The sequence below is a fragment of the Equus caballus genome, chromosome 24, assembly GCF_041296265.1.
Source record: "Equus caballus isolate H_3958 breed thoroughbred chromosome 24, TB-T2T, whole genome shotgun sequence".
Taxonomy (NCBI): Eukaryota; Metazoa; Chordata; class Mammalia; order Perissodactyla; family Equidae; genus Equus; species Equus caballus.
Window position 1 is genome coordinate 25,043,919 of NC_091707.1, and position 23,886 is coordinate 25,067,804.

At 34.5% G+C, this 23,886-nt stretch overlaps 1 protein-coding gene across 5 annotated transcripts in view; it reads left to right on the top strand.

Annotated features, from left to right (window-relative positions):
* The window catches only part of FUT8 (fucosyltransferase 8), a 277,408-nt gene that overhangs the window by 97,087 nt on the left and 156,435 nt on the right, over positions 1 to 23,886 (top strand). Inside the window, exon 1 of one of the 5 annotated variants that reach the window (XM_070249599.1) lies at positions 3,619 to 3,837. The exons of the other annotated variants lie outside the window; for them this stretch is intronic. The gene's annotated coding sequence lies outside the window, so the exon portion shown is untranslated. Of the gene's footprint in view, positions 1 to 3,618; positions 3,838 to 23,886 lie in introns of those variants that run through there. 5 annotated transcript variants of the gene reach the window in all.

The following is a 23,886-nucleotide window of genomic DNA, read 5'->3' on the forward strand; positions in this document are numbered from 1 at the left end:
CTGAGAGTGCCCATAAAAACTGGTGACTGTCACCAATTGCTGCTGCTGGAGTGGAAGGCTCATGCTGGGGCAGTGCTGACTGGCAAAGGCAAGTTTCTCCTTCTAGTGCCCTTATTGGCAGTATGAGGAAGCTAGCCGGCAAAAGAGAAAAGTAGTTTCCAGAGTTCTATTTTCAGCATTACTGAACTGAGTATTAAAGGGTGGATTTGAGCTGAGAGACAATAGCTGAATAACCAGTACATATAGCTTTCTCTTTTGGTTACACGATGGCATAGGCTTTTGGTCTGTTTGTCTCTTTCTTAGCCACTGGAACCCCACCTGCTGTTAGTGTCTAGGATTTGGAGTGAAAGGAGTTGTTATTATTGTTTTTAAATTAACTTGTCTAGTTAATGCGATATGGAGGCATGAGACATGACTGCTTGCTCCAAGATAACCGTCACAGCCGTTCTTTTATTGGGACCTGAGATTTAATCATTAGATATTCATTTCTTTGGCTCTCGATGGGTTTCTGTTTTTCAAGATCTCTTATATAAAGTGCAAAAATTGTGACGGGAATAATGATGCTAGAAACCAGAGGTTAAAAATAGGTTGCTTATTGGCGAAACCAATCTTTGAACAGAAGGTTATACCTTCTCTCTCATTCTGATATTCTTCCTGCAGAGCTTCTCAAATTTTAATGTGTATGTGAATTATTTGGGAGTCTTGTTAAAGTGCAGATTCTGATCAGTATGTCCCTGGATAGGACCTGAGATTCTACATTTCTAACAAGCTTCCAGGGGAGGCCGAAGCTACTGGTTCCTATATCAGACTTTTCTTCTCCCTTCCCTGGCTTGAGAGCCGCTGTTCTGGCTTGGATCCTATGTTAGACCTGGTTTTGAGTGGTTGAATGGTGAGTGATTATAAAGTAAGAGTTCTTGCAAGCCTGCCTAGCTGTCTAGAAATATTTTGAGCAACCTTAGAGGTATTTACGCTGTTTCTTTCCAGGTGGGACCAGAAGGGCATATACCTCTGAATAGGTTGACTTTTCTTCCATAATTTTGACGTTGCTCTGGATGCAGAGGCATGCCCATCATTTGTAAGTTTTTCTGGGACATCTGAGGTTTTTCAGTAATTGTGTACGTGTTTAAGGTAAACTGACTATTGAGAGCTAGGATAGGAGGATAATTAGCATATTCACACATCATATATCTTGCCTTCATTAAAGCCATTATTCTTGATTAAATAGGGCTATCTATGGATTTCAAAAATTGCATTTGGTTTGAATTTCATACTAATTGCATTTCCCCACTTTGACACTTTGATGTACTTAAACTTGTCATCAAAGCATAGGGTCTTGCCTTGAGCCAAATAAATGCTAGTCTATCTTAATGGAACTTTGACTACAACCCAAATTTATGAAGTTTGTTAGTTACTCTTTACATTTAGATTTTACTTCACCAAGGTATACCTGATAGCATGAATAAAAAGTTAATCTTTTATTCAGTTGCCATCTTTCAAGATTTTGTTTCTGTCCCCCCTCCCCCCCATTCTCAGATCTTTCTTTTTGTCTTTACAGAACTAGATTTCCAAAGAGTCTAGGTACTTTCTTTTTGTCTGTCGGTGCTTTATATCAATGTTACCCTTAAATTTTGAATTCAGGCTACAGATAAGAGAAATAATTGGTCTCTTTATCAGTTGAGGTAAAAGAGTTAAAATGAAAGTTAAGAATTCAGGGGATTCCTACAGAAAAGAAAGGTGAAAAAAGCTCAATTTTAAGATCCTAAACAAAGCATTTTGATTGGCGGACAGAGACCCTTGCATGCACACAAACATCCATATTTGAATATTTATAGACGATAATCTGTCAAAATTACTGTTATTTTAATTTGCCAAGCTTGGTTGATTGCTGCAGTTGGATGTCAGTTGAATTCTAGATGAGGAACTGTAAATGTGATCTGGTATGGAACATGCTTTTTGTCCTTGAAACTGTTTGAGTATTCCTGCCCCGCCTCCTATCTTTTTTTTCAATAGGGCCTTTTTGTATTAGTTGAACTTTCATGTTCTTTTCTATGAAAAAAAATAATAAGAGTGATAGTGGTAAATATTAAAACTTATTTTAGTTAAAAAAAAATCTGTTCACATTTAGTGATCAGGAATTGTTTAAATAGTTTTAACTATTTGTCCACCCTTTACTTCAAAGGTGCCATCGCTGGAGAGTTCAAACCTAGGGATGTATATCTCATTTGAATGGCCTATGAGGTTGTATGTGAGATGTGTTTTATGTTAACAACAAAGAAAATGTATAATTGCAGATAATTAATGTTACCACTTTCTTTTGTCTCCTTTTGAACAGTTGATAATTTTAGTGACCCAGATTCAAGCAATAGTATCTTTCTTTGGAATATCATGTGATTTTGTTAGCTTCTTATGTTCTAGGGGAAGGAAGATAAGCCATTTTTCACAGTTAATATTGAAATAACTTTGTTAATAAATCAAATTTTTCTCCTTTTAAAGTTAGGAAACCTTTTCTCTTTAGGTGGTGTCCCCTCACCCAAAAACACTGTCCTATTTATTGATGCTGTATCACCAGTCCTCAAAAGATTTCACTGGGACTACATTATTTCAGCCCTAGAAATGACATGGTAACTTTCTAAAAATTGTATGACTTTTGGAGCAGGACTGCATTCTGTCTTTTGTCCATTCTCAAATCATTTCCCCAAGGATGTCTCCCTAATTCCTCATTATCCTCCTAGGAAAATTGTTTGTCCAACTCTGTAGCTATCCTCTGGCTGAAGAGCAAGGTTATTAATAATTCCTTAAGATGTTACCTAATCTCCTAATTTTGTAATGGCTCACCATCTGTTCACTGTATAAAGGGCTGAGAAATGTCTCTTGTACCTAATGCATCACAGATGTGGAAATAATTAAAATAACATTTACATATATGTAAAGTGAAGATACTGCCAATATGTTCCCCTGGGTTTGAGCTGGATAATTCTTCGTTGTGGATACAATTTGTATGTATGTAAACTGGCTTTAGTGTAAATGAGCCAAAAGGTGGAAGGATGAACTCCATATATATCTCAAGGTTCTTTCCAGGTTTATGATTCTAATTTAATCCCTATAGTGCCTAGATTTCCCAAATGAAAGAAGACAGCTTGTCTAAAGGTTTCTCAACAGATCTATTTCATAGTAATTTTAAAGACCAAAATTTGATCGGAATAAAAACATTTTGGTATGTTTTTGTGCCTCAATGTTTTTTTTCCTTCCCTCAGAGTATTATTCCTGGAAAAGCAAAATAAATCTTATGAATTCAGTCATAATTTTGCAGTTTAATTGGAGTTTTAGGATTTTTCTGGTGTGCCAGCTAGACATTTTGGAGAGTGTTCCTAGTCTTTTTTTCCACTGAAATGTTCAGGAGACCAGAGGAAAACACAACCAGCTGTTAGATTCCCATTTCCTTTGGATGATGTGTTGAAACTCAAAAGGAACTATGAAAATTTTAAACATAGTTGAGCAGAGGTTCCAAAAGGTAGCACTGTAATACCATTTTTTTCCTCCGTATTTATCTGCTTGGCTCCCAGTACTGAGCCTGAATTGTGAGTGGTGAAGACATTTAACAGGCTTATTACTCCATAGGGTGAAACAAATGAAAAACAGAACTAATTTCAAAGTTAAAACTTAAAAAAAAGATAATTGCAGAAGTGAAGAAGGATGAATGAACAAGGATGATCATCCACTCATTCAACACATATATGAAAGTCTACTATGAACCAGACACTCCACTGAACGCTGGAAATAAAGCAGTGGTTAAAAGAATCAGTCCCTGCAGTCTTGGAACTTAGATTGCCTAGAACAGTGAGTAGATCATAATAGACCCTTAAAAATATTTGAATAAATAAATGTGTGTATTGTGGAGAAGGATTTGGGGTAAAGGATATTTTAGTGAAGAAGTGTGGAGTGTTCTGTTCTTTGTATTAGAGATATTTCATTAAAAAAATTAGGAACCGGGGCCGGCCCCGTGGCCGAGTGGTTAAGTTCGTGCGCTCCGCTGCAGGAGGCCCAGTGTTTCTTGGTTCGAATCCTGGGCGCGGACATGGCACTGCTCATGAGGCCACGCTGAGGCGGCGTCCCACATGCCACAACTAGAAGGACCCACAACTAAAAATGTACGACTATGTACCGGAGGGCTTTGGGGAGAAAAAGGAAAAAATAAAATCTTAAAAAAAAAAAATTAGGAACAAATCAAATATCTATTAATAGGGAAAATAGTTAAGTAAGTTATGGTCATACATAGAATGTAATACACTGGATCAAAAAATAATGACATACATAGATATATATTGGCTGATGTAAAAAATGTTCTTTACCTAATGTTGAATTAAAGAAAATAGGCTATAGAATAGGATGTATGGAATGATTTCTTTAATGTAAGATTATTTACATTTATATAAAATGTCTGGAGAGATGGTGGAGAAATGGTAACAATGAATTATTCCTTGTAGGAGGTGGGTTTCCTGTGTTCTTTCCTTTATCCTTTATGTATTTCTGTGATTGTTTCTTTTGTTTTACAATGACCGTGTGCCACTATTTAAAAATAATTAATCTAATTTAAAATGTTTTTGGATAAATTGATTTTTTAACTTAACGTCTGTATCAGTAAACATAGTTGGTGGTCCATTGTCCAACCACCATGGTTGGTGGTTCGTTGTCCTGTAAATGTAAAATGTATCTACATTAAAAAATTCTGCATTTTCTTTCTGGAAGAATTTAGTTAACCAGAGGAAAATACTTACCTTTACCATTTAGCATTTACCTTGAACACTCAGAGGATATAGTTTTAAAATGATCAGTAACGTTTTTTAACGTGTTAAGGATAGGAAAATATTTAATAGTGATTTTAATTTTGTTTTATGTATACTTTGAAGAATGTCTGCATAATTAGATGATGGAAAACTGAGAAGATTCCTTAGCTTTTTTGTGTATTTGAGAACTTAGTTTGGATGTAGTTCTTAATAGATACTACATTGAACTGCATATTTTATCCTTTGCCTAGTATGACTGCTGATTTTCTTAATTACAGAAGAGAATACATGTGCTTTGGGAGTCCCGGCTATATCTGGTCAATATTCTTAGGTTTTCATAGTATAATAGGATAGATTATATTAAATAACTACTTCCTGACTATTTTCTTGCAATAGCTTGTGTTTTTATCAGGAGAAATTAATGGATTCATGGAAAGTGTTCCATCCTACACGTAGATTGTTCATAGCAAACTCATTTTGTTAGAAATACTATAGCAACTTTACTTTTTTTATCTTCTGGAAGATCATGGTGACTCTAGTTATTGGAGTTCCAAACAATATGTGATTGAAAAACCCTGACGCCAGAGCAAACAATATGTGATTGAATTAGAAAACGATGTCTAGGGTTTTTTTTTAAATCTTTTAAAATAATATTAAACAATTATTTAAATTATTATTAATTTAATTTATTATATTACTTAATAATTATTTAAATTGTTAAATGATACTGTTAACCTTTAAAGGTTAACATTGCTTAGGTATAAATAAAAGTATTATTCGTCTTCAAAACAAGAGTTTTATCAGGCTATATAGTCCTTTGGACTGTGATATAGCAAATTTGAAACAATTATTGTTTTTCTAGGTGATTTGCTTTAAGTGCCTTAATTGTATAAAATCTTCACCCACTGAGCATACGAAACAAAGACATCGAACTATAAACCTTGGAAGGTGATTTTAGATCCTTTCTCTCCTTTTTACTTTTTCTTTTCTGAAAAATAAGATGCCTGTTCTAGTTCAGTGAATATGGTAATATCAAATCCAGGTAAACTAGTACATCTCATCTTGTCTTCATTTTTTAAGGTGAGATAGATTATAGATTGGAGAATAAATCGTTTTGTTAGTTGACTGCTTCTAGTATAAAAATATGGATCTTTTTAGCAGTAAGTCACTCTATTGTACATACTTTAAATGTTTAAAAATAATTTATAAGAAAGGAATTATAGAAAAACTGAAACAAAATACCTCAATTAAGACCATATACATGAATGATAGATAGCACTTATAATTGTTATTTTAACTGTGATGCAGACACGTATGTAGATAAAAACATTGTGTATGTTAGTCTAAATGAAATTAATGGTTTCTCCTTTTATACGTTCTCACAATACTTGTGCTTTTCTTCATTGCATTCATTTATTCATTAGTCAACAGTATTTATTAAGTGCCTGCAATACTACAGGCACTGTTCTAGACTGCGAGTGATACCTGTCAACAAAAGAGAAATTATTGATCTCTTGGAGCTTATATTCTAGTAGGGATACGGATCCTAAGCAAATAGGTATGTCAGATGGTGATAGATGTTCTAGAGAAAAGTAGGTACATCAGGGCAGGTGATAGGGAATGTGGGATTGAGGAGTATATCATTTTTATACAGAATGGTCAGGGAAGGTTTCACTGAGAAGGTGCTGGTTGGGTGATGACCTGAATTTGGTGAGGGACAGAGCTGTGGTGGATATTTGGGTAAGTGTGTTTCAGGTAAGTTCAGAAGCCTTGTGTTGGGAGCAGGCTCAGCATGTTTAGAAACATAAATTGTGTAATTATTTGTTTCATTTTTGCTTTCCTGGTAGATTCTAAGATCCACTAAAACAGTGGAGATTCTCTCTGTCTTGCTCATTACTGTATCTTTGACACTCAGTACAGTGCCAAGCACTTGGTAGGCAGTGGGGCAGTGGGTAAATATGGATGAATTCATGAATGATGAGGGGAAACTAGAGGAATCCTTTTTTTTTTTTAATTCATAGTACTAAAATAGTTTGAGCTGCAAAGGTTTTTATAGGTCATAAGAAAACAAGAGAGCTCTTTAGGTAGAGTGACTCTTCCACAAGTCACTGTTAATTATGAGTAGTGTTCTTAGGATGGCAAAGATTTTTCTCTCTTATTCTAACTATTGATAGGAGATCCTTTTGTTTCAGATCTCTGGTAGACATGGGAAGATATTTGCTGTGGAAGACCTCCTCATAGTCAAATCTGGAATCAGATAACTGGGTTGAAATTCCTGTCTGACACTTGTGAGCTGTTTGACACCACTCCCACTGCCTGTTACTTCACCTTTAAATACCCTGATTTTCTTATCTGTAAGACATATGTTGTTCCCTTTCCAGTATTCTTTATACCATAAGCATTTTCTCTTGCATAGTGGGATTTTCTCATTAATTTTCTCATATGCTACTCATGTAGACTATTCTTTGTTTTTTTAAAAAGAAAGTTGTGATTGAGAACATAGGACTTTGGAATCAGACTTAGATGTGTTCTATGAAAGCTTACTCCTTAAAGTTATTTGTTAACATGTGTCCAAGTTTTATCTAACTAATGAGGGAACAATCAGGAAGACAAAGGAACTGCTTCCAAGAGTATCTGAGCATCAGGAGTTCATATATTCATTTAAGAAGGGGATTCCAAGATAAAATTGCTAAGCTACAGAGAAGGACAAGGAAGCCCATATCACCTTTGGGGTTATTCCTCAGAAAACTTGGAATGTAAAACGTTGAGTTATAGCATCATGGTCTTTATCGTTGTCTCCAGTATCATCAAACTGGATTTCATCCTCATCTCCAGTACCAAATGTATGTTTCATTGATTTTAGCATATTTTGGAAGCTTGCCATATGCCTTAAGACTTATACCTTCATCTGCATTGTATTTTAAAATTACCTCAGCTTTGTTATCTCCATAGTCTGGCAGACCAACCAAAATACCGTCTGAGGTATTTATTCAAACCGTTTTTCTAAGTTTTCCTTTGATAGGACATAACCACTTTACACCATCAAAACTCATTGCTTCTAATCATCCATTTTCCAACATTTGGTTACCTGAGCATGCTCTTATTCATCCTCTGTACACAGCCACTTTGTTCAGATTCATTCTTATTCATGGCGCTGCACTGTTTTTACCACTTTTGCCTTTATTCTTGGGCATGGCAATGCCTTGCCACATCTCGGACTTCTTTCCTGTGGTGGCGGTGGCAGCTGCCCCTCTGAGTGGCGCACGGGAGGAAGTAACGTGTTGCGAAGTGGCACTGCATACGCGCGGGAGAATTTTGAGACTGAGCTTTTCCGAAATGGACTCAGTGACAGTACATTTCTTTTCTTCCCTCTTCCCTTTCCGTGTGTGTTAATGATATTAAGGTTTTCTGGCAGGTCCATAGTAGCCTTTACTCTTGTACTTGCAATGATTTTAAGGTTTTCTGGCAGGTCCATAGCAACCTTTACTCTTGTACTTTCTTAGCCTCATTACTCGGGTTGACCTCTCTTCTTGGGTCTTTACTGAAAGTCCTAAGGATTCAGTGAGGACTCTTTATCTTGTTTGTGAGAACTTGAGAGATTCCTGGCTCAGTGTGAGCTCTGGAAATTATTTAGCTTTAGCTACTGGGTAATTTTTCTTTCCCAGAAGTTGTTTTGCTCAACCTATGGGTTTTCACCCTATGCATTGGTATTCAGATTGGTATTCAGGTAATTTAAGAGGATCCTTTTTTTAATAGGTCTTTGTGTAGCTCTCTCACTTCAGGGACTTTTCCCCAAAATAATTGTTGCCTTGGCCTTTGTGTAGTCTTGATTTCTGTCTTTTCAACTCAGGAATGCACTGGATTCTATTTGGGTTTCCCCTCCTACATACTGCAGTCCCAAAAGTGCTTTCAGAAAGACATCCCAGGTAATTATAGGGCTCACCTGTTTTATTTCCCTTTTTTTAGCAATCAGTTTTGAGCTGCCTGTTGTCCAATATCAGATACACAGTGTGTGCAGTTTTCTAGTTGTTTACATTTGGAAGTTAATTCTGGATCTTATCACTCCCTCATAGGTGAAAGTAAAGATCTCTGAACGCTTTTAAAATGAAGAAAGATATTTTTAGCAGGTGATATATCCTGCCCATTTCAGATTGTGTTCAAATACTATTACGTGTAAAAATTCAAGTTTTAACTGTTGCCTAAGTTAAATTTATCTTAGTAACAACATTTCTGGTATTCTTCCACACATAGCTGTAAATAAAACCTGCTTTGGCTGCTTTTCATCTAATATTAGTTACCAGTCAATTGATGCATTAAATTAAAGTTGGTGCAACTCTAATGATTTATAATAGCTTTTATATAAATATATAAAGATTTATATAAATATAAATTTATATTCTTTTTGGTGCTTTTTTGTTTGTTTGTTTGTTTTTGAGGAAGATTAGCCCTGAGCTAACTACTGCCAATCCTCCTCTTTTTGCTGAGGAAGACTGGTCCTGAGCTAACATCCATGCCCATCTTCCTCTACTTTGTATGTAGGATGCCTACCACAGCATGACTTTTTGCCAAGAGGTGCCATGTCTGCACCCAGGATCTGAACCGGCGAACCCTGGGCCACCGAGAAGAGGATTGTGCAAAATTAACTGCTGCGCCACCAGGCCGGCCCCCTCTTTTTGGTACTTTTATGCCTCACCAGTGATCACTGGCTGTTTTATGGTACTTTTTGGTTCTTTCTTTTAAACAGGATTCAACATAACTAAAAAAAAAAACCCTTAACCTAACTCTTACATAGTGTATGAACTTTATACTAATAAAAGATATGTTTTATATTCCATCTATTGAGATACAGTGAAACAGTGTAAGTTTAGTACTGCTCATTATTTCTTTAAAATTCCTCCAGTTAGTTTACAATCATTGGCGATTGGAATTAGAATATAAACATACATTGGTGTGAGGTTAATTGAAAATGTCTCATTAAGTTTGGAATTATGAAAAAAGGATGTGTTTGGTGAAGAACAATACACTAAGCCTAAGTTTTTTTGAAGGATAGGCGGTGCTCATGAAAGAGTTAACGATTGTCATGTTTATGGTTGATTCAACTGGAGACATGAGTTTTATTCTTTGTCATTAGTGCTTACAGTGTTTCTGTAACTGTTTTAGGTGCAAGGTACCCTGTCTGATAGTTATTGTGTACCTATGCTGTTCTTGGAAGAGAACATGAAATTCTTAGGGGAATGTTTGAAAATGAGCCAGTAATAGCATTGTGATTTGTATGTTGTGTGCTCAGGCTTAACAAAGGCATTTTGACTCTGGTATCAGAATTGTATGGTGTAAATCTTAAGAAAACATGCTGAGGAAATTTATAGCCATAATTTATGTATCTCTCAAAGGATGAGGGTCAGGATTGTAATTGATAGATTAGAGAACTATAAATGCATTAATTCCAACAGATGACAGCAAAATGTCTGAATTTGATTCTGTTAATTTTTATTATTTCTTAAAAAATATTTTCTGATACCTTTAAAAATTACCGCTTCTAGATATATCTATTGAGTTTGGTGTAGCAAAAGATGGTTTACTCTTTAATTTTTGATAGCAGATGTAAAATGCAGACATCTAATTATTTAAGATCTTTTAGATACTAGTGACTATTCACTTGTGAAAAAATTGAAACTGATGAATGACAGTCACTAGATGCATTTTCCAGAGCTGCTTTTTTTTTGGTCTGTTACTGCTAAAAGAGATGAGTCTACCTGTAGTGTTGCCTAGGCGACATGGATGCACTGCATTTCGTCCTCCTAAATTGTTTACCATTGAAATTCATGGATTATGTTTGTTATTTTGGTAAAATAACTAAATAATAAAACCTTGTAACTCTGCCCTTAAAGAGTAATAGTTCCTTAGTCAGCCAACCCGTATTGCTTTGATTCATTTGGAGTTGAGAACAAGAACTCCATAGTTAAATAGATCTGGCTGTGAATCTTGGCTCCTCCTGGTTTTGTGACCTTAAGCAAGTTACTTACTCTCTGCTTGTTTATTTGATATTAGTATAGTTTAGTAGTTAACTGAGTGGACTCTGGAGCCAGGTTGTGAGGATTTGAATTTTGGCTCTGCTACTTATAAGCTGTGTGACTTGGGGCAAGTTACTAACTTTTCTGCCTCCTCGTTCTCATCTGTAAATTAGGGATAATAATAGTACTCATCTATGAAACACTTCGAGTGTACCTGGCATAGAGTGAGCACTCAATAAATGTTTGTTATTATTATCTTCTATAAAATGAGGATAAAAATAACATAATAGGGTTGTTATGAGGTCTGAATGAATAAAATAAATAAAACACTTTGCACAGGGACCTAGTACATGTTCAGTAAGTGATGGTACTATAATGGGATTGATGATAATTATGATGATACAGCAGATGTGCCTGTGGAATAAGCGTAGGTCCAAGATTTGTAACAGAAGAGACCACTTTGGAGCTCTGTTGCTTTCCTAATTGGTCAAGACACACAGAGTGAGTTCTGTCGTTCTGTCAGGTCACTTGTTCAAAACAAATAAACTTTTCTATCCCAGCTGGTGCACAAGATGTGGTAGATGAAAAATCCTATCCAGTAAGACTTCAGAATTAATAATCTTACTATACCTATTGTGATATCACTGTAGTTTGGGATTGGCTACACTGTACACGTGGCCAGGAAAGTAAAAGCATTTATTGGGAAAGCTTTTACATTGGCTGTATTAGATTAAAAATATGATATAATGCTTCTCCCAAAATCAAGGGTTATTCAGAAGCTGTGAAAAATGGATATGGAGTCATTGCAGGCTGCTAGTATTCTATAATCCTAAAGTCTCTTTCTCCTTCTTCTATGGTAATAGAATCCTGATTTTTTTAAGCTAGCTACATTGATGCCTGAAGGAAAAGACCGTATTTCCCAGCTATGTGACTGAGTTCTGACAAAAGAGTTGAAAGCAGAAGTAATATGAGTGTGCTTGTAAAGGCACTGACCCAGCTGGAAGAGACCCTTTTTTGCCATTCAGTTTCTCTTCTTCCTTTTGACCTTTATTGAAGACATGCTAACTGGAGCTTTAGCAAACATTTTGGACCATGAGGTGATCTTGATGATGGAAGCTAGGCATCTAGAATGTGCCTAAGAGAAAGTGAGAAACTTGGATCCCTGAGGGTACTATGCAACCACCATGTCTACGTCGTCTCTCTCTAGACTTCTTTTACAAAAGAAAGAAATAACCCTCAATCTTGTTTAAGCTTAGCTACTGCTGTGTTGGGGTATTTTGTAATGTGCAGAACCATATCCTTATACTGAGGTGAAGAAGTATAAATAATAAAGCGCCACTGAGATTTAATGGTTTGCGTACAGAGGGATATGTATTGGGGAGAGTGAAGATATAAGGAGAATTGAAGGAGAGCAGTATAAATGACTAAGAGATTGAGAAGACTGTGGATCTACTTTGGTCATACTGGTGAAATTTTATTAGATTAATGGGAAATAAGAAACTTTTATTTTATGGGAAAAAAGATTATTTAATAATTCAGTGACATATGTACAACTAGTTACCAAATCACATTTTGTTGGATATTGGGGGTGGTTAGAAGAGCTTGTGAAATCCATGGGGGGGACATCAGTAATTCTTGTCTTTAGAATATTGACAGTTTTTTGTAGGTTACTATTGTTAGCTTGTTATCCGATTGTTAAATGAAGTACTTATGAGTTTTGTTTTTTTTTCTGGTAAATTCCTTCCTATTAACGACACTTCAAGTGTCTCCTCTCAAAATTTTGGATTGGCAAATATGAAAAAGATGTTAGAAAACATCGGATTAGCCATTTTCCGTGGAAGAGATTGAAAAAAGATTGTTTTGGAGCCTACACAGCAAATCGTTGATATTCTTTCACTCTTTTAGATAAAGTGATTCTAAAAAATTGTTCATGTATTGATACTTGGGCCCACCCTTTCTAATGGTTTCTGTGACACCAAATAATTGACTTGACACATTTAATTCAGTAGCTTTGAGTAGACAGAGGTTTAGATGCCTCACTTGAGAGTTTGACAATCTCTTTAAGCATGTTGCCTAATTTATGATTTGGTTTTGTTTGGATAACGTGGAATTATAGGCCTAGAAAGACTGCAGGAGGTCATATATATTTCATTGTAATTTATCAAATGTGGTTTCTATATAGGTTTTACCTTTGTTTTTTCCTTGTGGATCTATTCATTCTTTTCCATGTATCTCTCACCATTTAAATTTTGTTGATGGATACTTGTTGTTTCCATGTCTTGGCTATTGTAAATAATGTTGCAGTAAACATGGTGGTGCAGATATCTTTTCCAGGTAGTGATCTTGTTTCCTTTGGATAAATACCCACAAGTGGAATTTCTGGATCATATGATAGTTCTATTTTTAACTTTTTGAGGAAACTCTCTTCTGTTTTCCGTAGTGGCTGCACCAATTTACAATCCCACCAACAGTGCACAAGGGTTTCCTTTTGTCTGTATCCTCACCAACACTTATTTCTAATCTTTTGATAATATCCATTCTAACAGGTGTGAGGTGATATCTCACTGTGGTTTTGCTTTGCATTTTGCTGATGATTAGTGACGTTGAGCATTTTTTCATGTACCTGTTGGCCGTTTGTATGTTGCCTTTGGAAAAATGTCTGTTCAGATCCTCTGCCCATTGTTTAAATGGAATGGATTGTTTGAGTTTTTTCCTCTTGAGTTGTATGAGTTCTTTATGTATTTTGGAATATTAACCCCTTATCAGATATATGACTTGCAAATATTTTCTCCCATTTCATAGGTTGCTTTTTCATTTTGTTGATAGTTTCCTTTTCTGTATAGAAGTGCTTTTCTGATGTAGTTCCACTCGTTTATTTTTGCTTTTGTTGTCAAATCCAAAAAATCATTGCTAAGACTGATGTCAAGGAGGTTATAAGATCTTATGGTACGAAATCTATTTAAATTAAGGAAAGGCTAACCATAACTCCTTTATATTTATTAATACATAATTGTAGTTTTTATTTATCAAGCTCATACTATCTGGTAGTCACTGGAACTAGCACTTTACATACATATCTCAATTCAAGACTACTTTAAATATTTATTTAAACTAGCAAAAGGAAATAAATTAGAGAGAGTTAATAGTCTGATTCAATCAAAATATAATAATAGCTATAATAATTGTAGCTATTGTTTTAATTCTATTTGGCCCCAAATGAATGTTATTAACTCTAGTTTACAGAGAGGTTAAATAATTTGGCCATAGTCACACAACAAGAAAGTAGAGGAAGTGGGCAAACACTATTCTAGTTGACTCTGAAACTCACTCTCTATTAAACCTCTAATGATTCTATTGTTAAATGTTAGGGTGTGTCTCTTTGTATGGATGTTTTAGTAGTTGTTTTAAGTATTGCATTAAAAATACATAACTTATCACAGTCTCCTAGGGTTACTGTTTTACCAGTTTGAGTGACATGTAGAAACTATTTCTCTGTAAATCCCATTACCCTCTCTCCTTTATAATTGTCTTAACTATTTCTTCTGTGTATATTTAAAACAGACAGACAGTGTTATATATACCGTTTGCTTCAAGTGTCAACCATAATGTAGAAAACTTGAGAAGGGAAAGTCTATTATATTTCTCCATATTTTTGCTCTTTCTGTTGTTCCTTCTTCTGGGATAAATGAGGGAAAAAGAAAACTCGGAGAGCTCACTGCCGTGTTGTTCTTTTAATCCCTAGATCACTAGTAGGTCTGCCTTTTCTTTCCTCCTTTCACAGTCTTCCTGTGTGTGTTTTATGTAGAATGTCCAGGGTTTTTAGCTATCCTTAGTGAGGGGGAATAGGGAGAAGGGCGTCTTCTCTGTCTTGGTCTGGAACTGAAGTCACTTCACCAAACCTTAAATGTCAAAAAGTTAAGTCAAATGGAGTTGTTTTATCCAGCTCTCCTAACACTGTGCTATTTGGGAGGAAAAGTTTGAGGCCTTTATATCTTTGAATTGAATTATACTCGAGACATCCTAGTTATATATAACCCTGTCCTTGGGTTAAAAAATGTGTGTAGAGGGAGATTTTTCTAGCGCCCCTTGCGATTCTTATAGTCAGCAGGTTCTTCTTAATAACAACAATAAAAAAATAGCTATTACTGATTTTAGTTTTGCCACTTAATGGCTTTGTGACCTTGGGAAAGTTGTCTAATCTTAGTGTGCCTTAATTTCCTCCACTGTAAAGTGGAGATAGTAGTACTTACATCATAAGGTTGTTGAAAAGATTAAATAGTATTATAATTGTGAAGCAATGAGAAAAGTACTTTGCATTCAGGAGGCACTGTATAAATGTAGCTGTTATCATCATTATACTTAGAATGATAGGCACATATGATAGGAATTATTATAATTTTTTCAAAGAAAAAAATTCAGGCTCAGAGAAGGTAAGATGCCTGCCCGGTTATTTACTTGTCCATTTCTGTATTGGTATTGCCAGAATTTACGTTGAGTTGTTTTTTTTTTTACCTTAGAGCTTACACTTTCCAAGGTCTCGTGCTATCTCTTAGGATCATCAAATCCCGCTGTGTCCTGCAATTTCATCTAACATTATATTATGTGTATTTGTCTTCATACGTAATGTTTTAAACTGAGCCTTAATATCTCACCAATGGTTGTACCATAATTTATTTAAACTTTTCTTGTTTTGGATTATATAAATTGTCTCTGTGTCACCTATCTGGCTCATGTATTAGTGAATCAAATACTAGCCAATAATGTCATTGTAATATTCTTCATAGCTGCAGTAATAACAATTAACGTTTAAAGGGCTTTCATGCCTCTTATACGAAAATTTAAATGTTTTTTTTAAAAAAACATATCCCAGTAAAATTTTCAATAGCATAAAATGTTTACTGTACTTCTGAATCTCTGTCATTCTGTAGAAACAGTTTTAAATCTGTTTGAATCTGAATTTTTGAATCTCTGTTCTTTGAAGAGAGTTCTCTGGAAAGATTGTGAATCTTTCTTTGTTATTTGTATTGTGTATGACTTGAAATTTTTGCAGTGTATCTATCTGCCCTTGTTAACTATTAAATGTAATGTTTGAGGACTCCACCGCTTATCAAGAGTTGGCTTGAATGCAAGTCTTTGGTTTGAAATTATGTTTGGATATATTTCCTTCTATCTACTTTTGACATTTTCTGCATATAAAAATAAACGAATAAACATGAAACTGACTTTGAATCTTAGTTCTAATTCTTCTAAGGCTTGATTTTATTTTTATTTTGACTATAGATATTAAACAAATATATGTACAGCTGGGTAATATTTATGCATTGACTTTCTTGTTTGACAGATATTAATAAAGGGCTTTCTCTGTTTTAGGCACTGTCCTCCATGTCCCTGCTCTACTGGTACACACCCTTTAGTGTAGGAAATAAATAAGCCAGTAAGTGTTGTGATAGAGAATAATGGGAAATGGTGAGTGCTTTTTACAAAAGATAAGGTGTTGTAGCATTCTTCTAGGATCTTGTAGTCATTCTTTCATTCTTTCTTGCTTTCAGGGTCCCAGTTTTGTTCAGGAACCTACTGTTAGGGATAAATCCTGCTTAGTCTAAGCCATAATGGTAATCCATTCTGCTTGTCATTGATTGATTTTGCAAGGGACAGGTGACTCAATCTCGGCTAATAAGATGTGCAAATCTTCTGGGGGAGACTTCTATTAGTAGTTTCCTCTCCTTTAAAATGAGACAGACTAGAAGAGATTGCCAGTTGTTCTGTTATACGTAATTACATGTGGCTGGAATCGAGGCAGCCAACTTGCTGCCGTGCAGAGAGCTAGGCTGAGGACAAATGCTGACATGCCAAGGGGGTAGAATAGAAAGATGAAAAGAGATTTTTGACTATTTCATGGAGCTGTTAACTAATTTTTTTGGTCAATCGAGTAATTAAAATTTCCTTATTTTTAAAGCCATTTTGAGTTGGATTTTCTCTTACTTTTATCCTAACGTGTCATAATTGATACAGGTTGTCAGAGACTATCTCTAAAAAGAGGTGACATTTAAGTAGAAATCTGAATTATAAGAATGAGCCAAAGGAATTGCAGTTCAGGTAGAAGGAACAATAAGAATGAGGCCCTGTGATAGGTAAGAACTTGGCACATTCTGGGAACTGGCAGGAAGCTGGTATACCTAGTTTCTAAAGAGCAAGGGAAAGATAATAGTAACTAATATTTATAAATTCTGTTACACTTTACGTATCACTTTTGCATATATTATTTCACATAATTTTCACAATTATGTGAGGGTATGCTATTATTCCTGTTCTCTAATTGGGAAAACTGCCCGTATGTTATAGCCAGTGATTGATTTGAAATGGTTACTCTTTTACCATATCATACTGCCAATCAAGTATGTATTTTGTATATACTTCATAACTAGATAAAATGGTAAGGGTGTACGTTTCATTTGAATTTATTAGTATTACCACTTTTCGGCAGTATTAATTTATTCAAGCCTGAAGGTACAGATGCCAAGGCCACATTTCTGGACCCATTTGAATAGTATAAATTAATTGCGTCAGTAAATACAACCTGGTGTGTTATCTTCAGTTAACATGAGCGAGATACTCCTGATAGAAAGTTCATAAATGTGATTATGTATTTGTACTTCATAACTAGGAAGATTAATTTCTAAAATAACAGCTGGTTTCAGTGAATTAATAGAGTTTTTTGTGCTCTTATATTCAGGATGCCTGGTATTTTAAATTCATATGTGCATATACTGTGACCTTACTGATAAGCAATGTGAAAGTATGATAGGTGACTGTAAGTAGTGGATGAAAATTGAATTTTATAGTCTTGGAAGGGGCTGTATGAAAATTTCCTTTTCTCTCCTCTCCTGCTCGTCTCTCCTCCTCCCTCTCTTCATTCCCCCACTCCCTATCTTCATTCTACATTTCAGTTTAGTTTCAGCAAGTGCTTTTACATAAATGAAAATTGATTTCAACTGGAGTTAAAGGGCCATTTTATTGTGATACCTTTTTTACTTTTTCCTACTTCTTTCTTAAATTAAAAAACACATAATTTTATAAACTACCCTTTTCCCATATATGGAGGTTGGACAGTAGGAAAGATTTTAAATAAATTCTATAACAATACTTAATTTGAAAATGAATTGAGATCAAATGAGAAGATATTTAAAGTTATAATCTTGGGCATATGTTAGTCTAGAACTGAATTGAATAATATATGTAAAGGGCTCTTTAAATATTGGTATTTTATAATTGATAATTAGCTTTTCTCTAAAAGTTTTATTTATATTTTCCTTTATTAACTTGATGCATTTAAAATGTAACAGTCATGCTTAACCTCTGCTGCATTAGAGGGATTGGTCATTCATTTAATTTGTTGAATAAACGATTTTATTATTATGTTGAGTTTTTCAGTTCATTCTATTACATTAAAATGCTTCAAGAAGCACTCTGTAGTAATGATTTCCTTTTTACTCTTTCCAATTGTTAAGAAAATAAAGATAATATATTCTTCTAAAGATGATAACTTTTTAAACTATAGTATATATTTATTATAATTTAGGGAATCATTATTATTTGGATGTTTATGATCATTTCTTTTGCTCTGTGAAAAGGTTAGGCTACTAAGAAGATTCAGTATAGTTTCTCTATGGTTTTTTAATTATATTACTGGTTATTTGAGTTGATACTTAGCTGTCTGAAATACGTTAAAAATATAATTTCCCATTAACATTTAGGTTGGAGTTGATCATATCTATAGAATAATTTTGAATTTTTTTCATTAAAAGTAAGAATGTGCAATGATGATGATTTTGCTGGAAAAGTCTGTTTCATTGAAACTCAAAATACAAGCACATAATCTAGCCATTTAATGAATTAGCAGCCTTCAGTTATTGACATTTTCAAATACATTAACAAAATGCAAATAATTTAAACTTTCTCTTAAATTGTTTTCAACTTTATTGAAGCATAATTTAAATTAATAATATGTACCCCTGGGACTGGCCCTGTGGCCGAGTAGTTAAGTTCAGCGCTCTGGTTTGGCTGCCCAGGGTTTTGCTAGTTGGGATCCTGGGCATGGTCCTAGTACTGCTCATCAAGCTGTGCTGAAGTGACATCCCACATAGCAGAACTAGAAGGACATACAATTAGAATATACAACTATCTAGTGGGTGGGGGGCTTTGCGGAGAAGGAAAAAAAAAAAAGATTGGCAACAGATGTTAGCTCAGGGCCAATCTTTTTTTAAAAAAAGTACCCATATTAAATGTATACTTAGACGATTTTTCTCAAATCTATACCTTCATGTAACTGTCAGTCCTCTTTTTAGTCAGTCACCTGCTTGTTCCCTGGCAAGCACTGGTCTGATTTCAGTCACTATGTATTAATTTCTCTATTCTAGAACTTCATATAAGTGTGTATTCTTTTTTTGTCCATGGCGTCATTCAACAAGCATGATTTTGAGATTCATTCATGTTTTTGTGTACATTAATAGTTCATTCCTTCTTACTGCTGAATAACATTCTGGTCTATGAATGTGTCACAATTTGTTTATCCATTCACCTGTTGGTAGACACTTGGGTATTTCAAGTTTTTGACTCTTTATATAGGTAAAGTATTTATATAGATAAAGTAGCTGTGAACATTCTTGTACAAGTCTTTGTGTGTACATGTCTTCATTTCCCTTGTAAATATCTAAGAGTGGAATCATTATGTTATAATGCTAAGTATATATTTAACTTTGTAAGAAACTGTTAAACTATTTTTTTTTCTTTTTCCGTTTCCTGGAAAAATTTATGTAGGATTACTGTTATATCTTCTATAAATGTTTCATGGAATTCACACATAAAGCCATATGGGCCTGGAGTTTTCTTTGTGGGAAGGTTTATACATATGCATTCAACATCTTTTAGTACTTAAAAGGCTATTCATGTTATCTGTTTATTCTTGATTGAACTTTGGTAGTTTGTTTCTTTTAAGAAATTTGTCCATTTCAGGCCTGACCTCGTATTTATTGACCTGAAGTTGTTCATAATATTCCTTTATTGTTCTTTTGTAGCATCTGTAGTGATGCTCCCTCTTTCGTTCCTAATATTGGCAACTTATGTCCTTTTTTCCCCTTAGTTCAGCTCGAATATTATCAGTTTTATTGATCTTTTCAATGAACTCATTTTTGGTTTCATCAATTTTTCTCTACTGTTTATCTGTTTTATAGTTCACTCATAGTGTTTACATTGTGAACCCTTTACCTATTTCACCAAACTTTCAAATACCATCATACCTCTTAAAGTATAATGTAGGGACTTTAAAAGCTATCCTTCCTTTTTCTGCCTGTCATCCTTTGTGTTATTATTGTCATACATTTTATGACATTGTTATAAATCCTATACTAGTTTATTATTTTAGTTTTAAAGAATCAAATTTATTTTAAAAAGAATCAAATTTATTTTAAATTTAAATTTTATTTTAACATTTAAAATTTGTTTTTAAAAAAATGAGAAAAAGTTTCATTTATGATTACCCATACATTTAACATGTCTGTTTAAATCCATTATTTACATTCAAATTTCCATGCACAATCATTTTCTTTTGTTCTGAACAGCATCCTTTTATATCTCGTAGTGTGTATCTGCTAGCAACAAGTGCTTTCCGCTTTTGTTTCCTGAAAATGTACTTTCTTTGCCTTTATTTTTTAAAAGATTTTTACTTTGAAATAATTTTAGAATTACAGAAGATTTGCAAAGTAAGTACAGACAGTTTCCATATATTCTTTGCCCAGGTTCCCCTAGTGTTAACATCTTTCTTAGCCATGGTACATTTGTCAAAAGTAATAAATTAACAATGGTGCAATATATTAATGTAACTACAGGCTATATTTGGATTTCAGTTTTTACACACTGTCCTTTTTCTATTCCAAGATCTGGTCCAGAATATAGATTTCCCCCTTGTCTGAGGGGGATATGTTCCAAGACCCCCAGTGAATGCCTGAAACTGCAGATAGTACCAAACCCTACATATACTATGTTTTTTCTTGTACATATATATCTATGATAAAGTTTAGTTTATAAGTTAGGCACAGTAAGCGATTAACAACAGTTACTACTAATAAAATAGAACAGTTGTCACAATGTACTGTAATAAAAGTTACCGTAGATCTTAGCAACCTCAGCATACGATTTTTTTCCCTTCCGTACAAAGTCGAGAACTTTCACCTTTTCATTTAAAGGAATCACTCTATGGCTTCTCTTTGGCATGTCTGAACTGCCAGCATCACTACTTTTGTGCTTTGGGGCCATTATTAACTAAAATAAGGGTTACTTGAACAGAAGTACTGTGATACCACAACAGTCGATCTGATAATGGAGATGGCTACTAAGTGACTAACAGGTGGGTAGCAGACACAGCATGGATACGCTAGACAAAGGGATGATTCATATCCCCGGTGGGACACAGTGGGATGGTGTGAGATTTGATCACACTACTCAGAAAGATGTCATGCAGTTTAAAAACTTATAAATTGTTTGTTTCTGGAATTTCCCACTTAATATTTTTGGACCATCGTTGACTGAGAGTAACTGAAACTGCAGAAAGCGAAACCACGGATAAGGGGGGCTACTGTACTATGTTGCATTTAGTCATTATGTCTCTTTATTCTTTTCCAATCTATGATAGTTTCTTTGTTATTTCATGTTTTTGATGACCTTGATAGTTTTGAAGAGTATGGGTCAGGTGTTTTGTTGATTGTCCCTCAATTTGGGTTTGTCTGGTATTTTTTTAAGTTACTACACTGGAGTTATGGGTTTGGGGGGTGAATACCACAGAGATGGTGTACCCTTCTTCAGTACCGTTTAGAATTGACCCATCACTGTAAAAATTTCCCCTGTAGCCTCTTTGTAATCAGCCCGTCTTTGCACCTTCAACCCTTGGCAACCACTGATCTGTTTTTCACCCTATAGTATTCCCTTTTCCATAATGTCAAATAAGCGAATCACATATGTAGCTTTTGGTTCTGGCTTCTTTCACTTAGCAAAATGCGCTTAAGATTCACCCAATTTGCTGAGTGGGTCAGTAGCTTGTTCCTTTCTATTGCTGAGTAGTATTCCTTTGTTTTTGGTATACCAGAGTTTAATTCATTCGCCTGTTGAAGACAATCTCAATTTTTTTCTGTTTTTTGTCTAATATGTATAAAGCTGCCATAAGCATTTGAATATCAGTTTTTGTGGGAACATAAGCTTTCATTTTTCTTGGGTTCATACCTAGGAGTGGGAATTATTTTAACTTTGAAACATAAAACTAAAACTTCTTAAAATGTAGGAGAAAATATATGTGACCTTGGATTTGACATTGAACTTTTAGATATAATACGCAAACCACAAACTATAAAAGAAAAAAAATCAGTACATTTTATTTTATCAAACAATTAAAAATATTTGCTGCATGCAAGACATTGCTAAGAGAATACAAAGACAGGTCACAGACTGGGAGAAAATATTTGAAAAATCACAAACTGATAAAAGACTTGTGTCTAGACTATATAAATCTCAACAATAAACAGTCTAATATAGAAATGGGCAAAAGATCTCAATAGACACTTCGCCAAAGAAGATATATGGATGGTACATAGATCACGTGTTCACTGTCATTTGTTATCAGGGAAATTGAATGCAAATTGAAACCACACTGAGATACCACTATACACCTATTAGAATTGCTTTAAAAAAAATTGACTCTGCCACAAGCTGGAGAGATTGTGTAGCTCACTCATTGTTGGTGACAATTCAGAATGATGCAGCCACTTTGACATGCAGTTTGGCATTTTCTTATAAACATACATTTTCCATATGACCCAAAAATCCCACTCCTAGGTATTTACCGAAGTTAAATGAAAACTTACATTCACAGAAACCTGCTTTTACTTTTGAAGATATTTTCACTGGATAACAAAGTACAGTTTTTCCATTTCTTTTTATTTCAGCTCTTTTAAAAGATGTTCCATTGTCCACTAGCTTATATTTCTTTTCTAAGAAGACCCCGGAAATTCTTTTTACCATGTATTTTTTTTCCTCTATGACTATTTTTCTCCTCCAAATTATGGTTTTATTTGTATTTAAAAATACATTGCAGGGGCTGGCCTGGTGGTGCAGCGGTTAAGTTCGCACGTTCCGCTTTGGTGGCCCAGGGCTTTCCTGTTTGGATCCTGGGCGCAGACCTATGCACTGCTTGTCGAGCCATGCTGTGGCAGGCATCCCACATATAAAGTAGAGGAAGATGGGCATGGATGTTAGCTCAGGGCCAGTCTTCCTCAGCAAAAAAGAGGAAGATTGGTGGCAGTTGCTAGCTCAGGGCTAATCTTCCTCAAAAAACAAAAAGGGAAATTCTGTATATGCTCATGACTAAGCTTGTTTTCAATGTATGTTATTTTTCAAGTTTGATGACAAGTATTGTTTTGAGAAATCCTTTTTCAATCTGAATGCCCAAATGGGGAAATGCCTATAGATTTCCAACTGGCCCTCAAGCAATGATGTAAATTGCTTTCTTGCTAATGATGATGGACAACTTTTATTTGAGTTCTGTCACCTGAACAGTTTTCAGTTCATGATGATGGTTACGATCAGGTGGTACTGTGGTGAAAGCTTTACAACACCATAATATCTGAAGATAAGCACTATAACCAGTGACTGCTTTTAAAATTTTCTTTTTTATTAAACCTCCCTCAGATTTTTTTTTTCTGGATAATTTTCTCTTTGGATAATGTTTTTAATTGACATATAACCTTAGTTTCAGGTGTACAACATGATTCAATATTTGTATGTATTGCAAAATGATCACTACAGTAAGTCTGGTTAACGTCCATCACCATACAGAGTTACAAAATTTTTTTTCTTGTGTTGATATTTTTTATCACTGTCGTCAAGTTTGCTTAACTTTTCCTTTACAGTATTTAATCTGCTGTTAATCCTTTCCAGAGAATTTTAAAATTTTTCAGAATTTTTTTTGTTGTTACATAAGTTGTATTTTTTTGTTATAGTTTTAATTTTTTTTTACAACATACTCATTTTCTAATTTAAATCCTAGC